This window comes from Neomonachus schauinslandi, chromosome 8 (assembly GCF_002201575.2).
Source record: "Neomonachus schauinslandi chromosome 8, ASM220157v2, whole genome shotgun sequence".
Lineage (NCBI taxonomy): Eukaryota > Metazoa > Chordata > Mammalia > Carnivora > Phocidae > Neomonachus > Neomonachus schauinslandi.
Genome location: NC_058410.1, coordinates 5,511,283 through 5,518,140, shown reverse-complemented (window position 1 = coordinate 5,518,140; position 6,858 = coordinate 5,511,283).

The window sequence follows — 6,858 nt, the reverse complement described above, 5'->3', positions numbered from 1 at the left end:
GTCCCACTGGGAGCAGGCAACAGGCATCACTCCTTCAGTTGCCGGGTCGGAGGGATTCCCGGGGCTTCTGCAGGAAGGGCAGGGCAGCGTAGCTAAGAGAAGTAATTGTGCCCTGAGTGGTGTGGAAATAGTTCAAAATTTAAAATCTGAGAAAGTTTACTGGTGTGTACTGATTGAATATCAGTGCTGTGAATAACTGCTTTTAATCTTAAATAAAGTTAAAGTGATTCTGACAAGGCCTCTTTTATATTAAAACAGGAGGTACTTGCTTTCTGACCTATTAAGGATTCCAGAGACTATGGATGCTCTGGCCCCTGTTGCCCCAAATGGTATGTTTCTTGCGGGGTGAGAGGTATCTCACACTCCAAAGTGCTTTTTAGGAATCATGGAATCACACTGCAAAAACTGTTCACACAGTAACAGAAACTGAGGCCCCTCCTTCCCCTTCTGTTTTCCCGATGTCACTGAAGGCAAGGATTTTCAGATGCTACTATTTACTCAGGTAAGTATTCTGGGCTGGGAGCAGCTTACACAGCTGCCTGCCCTCCTTAGAGACCAAGTAGGTCTATGTTTTTCTTTCTTTTTTTCTTTTATTCATTCAAACAAGTAACTATTGAAAGGAGACTACTTTTAAAGCATCTAAAGAGCAGAAAGAGGAACAGGCCTGGAATCTACTCTCCAGGAATTATTATGCCCTCGGAGTGGTTAAGTTTCTCCACCAGGAACCCTAGAGGCGATTTGTAGGGCTCAACATTTTCAGCTGTAACATGTTAAAGAAAAAAAAAAAAAAGAAAGGCTATTTGGTTTTAACCCTTTGTTAATTATAAAAATGTAAGAATTTCAGTCAAAGGTATTATATTGTCTAAGGAACACCAATATCCAAAAATATGACTTTTATTTCAGTAAGGAGAGCAAAAATGACACCTAAGAATTTTAAATAGATTTCTTATCGCCATTATATGACCACCCATCTGTGCACCGAGTTATCCTAGGCACAGAAATTAAATTACAACAAAATCAGTTTGCTGATGTGGATGAGAACATCTTATTCAGAATCACAGAATTTTAGAACTTCAAAGGCTCTGAGATCACTCAGTTCACATGTCAGAGAGACTGAATTACTTACTTGGTGTTGCACAGCTCATTAGGATAGAACTAATAAGGACTTTTTATACCCAACACAGCAATCTTTTCTCTATAGGACATCAGCAGTATTTCAATGAGATGTAAGAGCTTAATGTTTGAAAAGATTCAACATCACCACTGAAAGAAGAAGGACTCAGAGAGGACAGTATTTTAGTCATTACAAGACATAGCTCTTGGGGCACCCAAATTTAACTGACGGAAGGGCCAGAAGTGTGCCGTGAATCACTCAGGACTTAGGGGGTTTGCTTTGAATTGGGTTCCCAGCATTTACCAACCCTGTCACAAGAGTCACATCACTGGTTAACTCTCTCAGTCTCAGCTTCTTCACTATAAAATGGGGGTAATAATTAACTCAGAGCTGCCAGGTACTCAATGAGATCATAACTGAAGTGCCTAACAGTTTGTAGGGACTCTATAAATGTCAGTCCTCTTTTTGTCTCCCTGGTCTCACTAAAAACTCTTCAGAAAGTACAAATATGTAGTAATTACAGGAAAAATGCAACATTTTAGGCTATAAGTTAAATTTTAGTAAAGGATAATGGCATTTGACTAAATGTCTGGGACATGAGCAGGCACTTCCCTTGCTCATAAAAAATGTTTACTCACATTAGTTATTTAAAACGAACACAGAGAGGGGCACCTGGCTGGCTCAGTGGGTAGAGCATGTGACTCTTGATCTTGGGTTCATGTGGTTGAGCCCCATGTTGGGGATAGAGTTTACTTAAAAAAATAAATAAAGGGGGCATTTAAAAAACAAAAATAAAACAAACCCCTAGTGCATAGATTATGAATCACACTGTATCTGTTTAATATGTTAAAAAAGTCTAATTACAGGTTCATCCTGAACGAGCCAGATCTTGAAGGAAAAAGACAACAAACCAACAAGTCCAGGGGAACACTATGGAAGTCGTTTTGCAATCGTAAACCCATGAAGCGATCTGAAAGTTGATCAAAACAAAATGCATTTTTAATTCACTCTCATATTCCTATAATTAACAGGTGGTTATTTTTTAGTTTAAGTTTCTGTTTAAGTGTGGAATGAAGATGGGATTACCTGGCACAAGCCTGCATCCTGGCTGAGAACATTTTTCCCTCTAAAGTTTCATTTAGGGTCAAATGAGTAGAAACTCTACACCATCAGTTCACATTTAACTGCTGTGCAGTGGTTTAAGCTAAATGTTAGTATTACATCTGCAACTATCATGTTAGTGGTTTTAAAAGGCAGCACAAGTAACAGAACAGCTGTGAAGAGCAATGCCTTTCATTTTACAAATGGTGCATTTACACTAAGAGATATATAAATATGCCTCACTGAAAGGAATCCATGTTACTGTTTGATTGATTCATTTCCTTGTATTAAAAAAATTCCCGAGGCTCTTCTTCATGAACACTTTAGCTTGACATTTGAGGCTAACCAAAAACTGGCATCTACTACTCTTTCTGGAAACTCCTACTCTGCAGCTTGACCCTTTCCAAGTTTTTGTCAGTATCCCCCCATCTCCCGGGGCTGTGTTTCTTAGGCTTCCAGGCCCCAAGTGGTAGTGCTCATTTCCATTCCTATGGCATTTTGTCTTCAGCACTTGCTTTTATTAGTTAACTTTTCATATGTATGTGATCCTAAGTCCCAGCTTAGCCTTAGGGTTAGTAACAGGTATTTAGATATACTAGGTACCTCAAATATTTGTTGATTAAGATATTCACACTTAAAAGGTGTCATTTTCAACCTTCCAAATAGTCACTGATAAGACATCTCACAATTGAAAAGGACACTTGAGAAATCTAAGATAATAAACAAACATAATTAAGAGAATGAACAAAAGATTATAGGAAAGCCCCATTCCCTTGTAGGAAGATTTAAGAATTAAAGATTCAAAACAAAACAAAAACAAAAACACATTTGGGACACAAGGCCGTTAAAGATTGGATTCTTAAGTGGAAGAACATTTTTTTTTTAAATTTATTTATTCAAGACACAGAGATACAGAGAGAGAGAGAGGACATGAGCAGGGGGAGAAGCAGGGAGGGGAAGAAGCAGGCTCCCCGCTAAGCAGGGAGCCCGATGTGGGGCTCGATCCCAGGACCCTGGGATCATGACCTGAGCCGAAGGCAGACGCTTAACCATCTGGGCCACCCAGGCGCCCTGGAAGAACATTTTAGTTCCTGATAGAACTCCAAAGTGATGGAAGAAAAAAATGTTTGGAATATTCAAATTTTCTATTTTAAAAGTCAAGAATAGCAATAAGCAAATAAAGCCAATCAAATTTTAGAGAACAGAAAATATATTTCCACTCACGTTTAATTACTGATGTTAGATATGGAAACATTTTTAGTGTCAACATATTAGATGACAGTTTTTCAGTGAAAAAGCTATTATAAAGATCTTCAAGATGAAGCTCGCCCATGTGTACATTGTAACTTGTGAATATTGTAAAGATATTTTTGTAATAATGTGATTAGTCTTTCCATAATAACTTTTAGATTTTTAAGCTTCTTGAAGGCAAGTGATGTATCCCAACAATTTTTGTATTCTTCATGCACTTGTTATATGTTAGGTAATTAATGGGGTAAGATGGTACCTAAAAGGTCTGAGGCAGGAGTGTGAGAGAGAAAAGGGATATGGTGGGTAGCACAGTGGTCTCCAGAAGCATCTCCCTGCATGGACCTGGTTCTGCCTGTATGGGACCAACTACTTACTACTCTGAAGCATCAACCATCTCTCCTCTGAAGTCTGGCTCTTCACATCTAAAATGTTTGCTCTAAGGATTAAAACAATATAGGTAAGGGGTTTGCACAGTTCCTAGTGCAGAACTACTGAATACTTTTTTGAATATACCTATTTTTTGAGTGCCTACATGTACTGTGCTATTCCAGGTGTTGGGAATTCCACACAGAACAAAATAAAGCCCTTGCTCTCATGGAGTTTACATTGTAGGGGGAGGTGAGAGGCAAATTTACCCATAGAACATGTGAGGTAGAAATAAATGCTATGAAAAGAATTAAAAGGGGGGGGAGGTAAGCAGATAGAATAGAGAGGGAGTGTGTGTATGTGTACTTGCATGCGTTATCTCATACAGGGTGGTAAGCGGAACCTTCTCTGATAAGACCTGAGAAAGCGTGGGAGGCAGGCTTATAGATGTGTGAGGAATGCTCTGCAAAGAGAGGAGACACCAGGTGCAAAATCCTGGAGTAGAAAGCATGCTTGGCCTGTTTAAGGATGGGAAGGGATTCCGGGGGAGAGCTCAGTGTGCTAGGGGAAGAGAAGAAAGACGGTCAGCGAGACAGCAGGGTCCAGAGCATGTGGGGTCTTGAAGGCCTCGATCAGGTCTTTGACTTTTTCATCTGAGAGGGGAAACATGGAAGAACTGTGAGCAGAGAAGTGACCTATGTATACTTGAAAAGGCAATACATAGTAGCTATTATAAATGCTGTAACCACATGAGATTTAATACATGGGACATGAATATTGATTATTGTTCTTTAACTCTGATCTGGTTCACCTAGAAGAACCAGGTGAGCCATATGAAATTGTGATTTCTATCCATCAACAATGGTGGAACATCATCAAAAGTTTCAACCTGACTTATTGGATAGGGTTAGTAAAAGGGTGAAGAACATAGGATAAAATATAAGTGGAATTGAATCCCAGATCCAGGACTCATGAGCTATAGGCTTGGCGAAGTTACTTAACCTCCGTTTCCCTGTGTTTTCCCCTTACACAAAATAGGGATAATAGCATACCCAAATTACAAGGTTGCCTTGAAAATTAAATGAGATATACATGTAAAGGATTTAGCACAGGGCCTGGGAGCTTAATAAATAAGAAAACTGATTAAGAAGGGGAATTAAATCTTTTATGCTATCAAATTACATGAATAGTTTAGTGCCCTCTAAAATACCTATCATTTTGCTACATACTGAAGCAGCATACATTAGTTTTTAAAGAGGCAACAGGTTTTTTTTTTTTAAATCAAAATACTGTTTCTTGCATTTACAAAATTTACCCTTTAAATTGATAATTGAGTAGGTGAATATTCTATGGCTCTGTTAACAGCAATGGAAGTAGAACTTCTTAAAATATTTTAGAGTTGTTTTCAACTTTGTCTGCAGGGCAATTCCATTTCCTCTAGCAAAGTAGCTTAATTTTAGAAACAATGTTCCTTGAACAGAAGCTACTTGCTACTCAAAGAGTATTTGTTTGAAATTCAGCTAGTTTCAATACAACTCAAACTTAAGTGTTCCTCAGAATTAGTATGAAGCAAAATTTTACCAAAACACCCCAAGTAAGTTCTTCCCAGCTAAAACACAGTAGACATGATTAACAGATTTCAGCCACTTGTAGCTCTCACCATGGTCAGTTTGATGTTAAATTTCGTCTACATTAATTGAACATGTCGTAACAGGCTTGCAGAAAAATGCAGATGCAGATTTTGCGACTGACAACATTCTATAAACCAGAGGGCTACACTGTTGCAGCTCAGAAGTCTTTCCCAAACAAACCTAAATATTTGAAATCCATCATACCGCACGGAAAACCCTCCTGCCCAATGTAGCATTATTTTTACAAGTTGGCAAATGTGAATGTTGACTTCCACCGTTCGAACTCGGGACACGCTCTCATTTACTGCGGCTGCATTTCAGAAGTGGATGCCGATGCCATCACGGAGTGCAACATCGCCCACACCACCCACGTCCCCCTCCTTATTTCGACCAGCGCGGGGCTCGCTCCTAACTGCGGCCGGCTCTCGGATTAACGGGTACCGCACCGAGGCGGACCCTGTCCCTAGAGGCGCGCCCGCCACTGGGACAGCTACTGCAGAGGTAGTGGCGACGCCGTCGGGGCGACGAGGGGCGCCCACGCGGGGCCCGCCGCGCGTCAGGCTCCTTCCCGCAGCGTGGCTCTCGAAATCAGAGACCGCGGGGACGCGTCCTGCGGAGGAGAACCCGACACCAGGGAGCGAGGATTCTGGCAGCTTCTGGCCCCCACCCCGCCACTTGGGGGTCCGACGGCCCGGTCGTTCCCCCACCCCCCCCACGGCGCGCCCTCGCGCCAGCCCCCGCCCAGGCCCCGGCCCGCCCCACGCAGGCGCGCGGCAGGCCCTGCCCCTCCCCCTTCGCTCGTGGGGCCCTGGCAGGGGCGGAGCGACCCTCGGAAGGGGCGTGGCCGCCGGACTCGACGCGCGCACGCGCTGTCGGACCTTACGGCTACGTGTCGGGCCACGTGACGCCTACCCCGAAAGTCCCCCGTGAAGCAACAGGACGTTAAAAAAAATTCTTTTCTTGACGGGGGGGGGGGGGGGAGAACGGGCGGGGGGTTTTTTTTAAAAAAAAAAAAAAAAACTATAGTAACGGAGGAGAGAATGGGGCCGTGCGGTGGCGAGAGCAGCCCTGGCGCGTCCCGCTGGCAATCGCTCTCACCTAACGCCACAGCCCGACCGCGCCCGCCAGACGAGCCAGCCCGCCGGCGGGGAGCGCGAAGCGGCGCGGTCCTCGCCCCCACCCCAGTCGAAAGCACCGCCACCCGGCGCCCTCCCCCGTCCGTCGGCCCCGCACCGGCCCCTCCCTCCGCTCTCGCCCGCCTCGGCGGAGACCCCAGCCCCGCGCCCAGGCCGGGCTCGCCGGGCGCCGCCCCCATCACGCCGCCCACCCCGCCGGAGGGAGACGGCGCGGCGGCGCCCGGGTCGGGGGCTGCGGGGGGCGGCGGCGGGAGGAGGA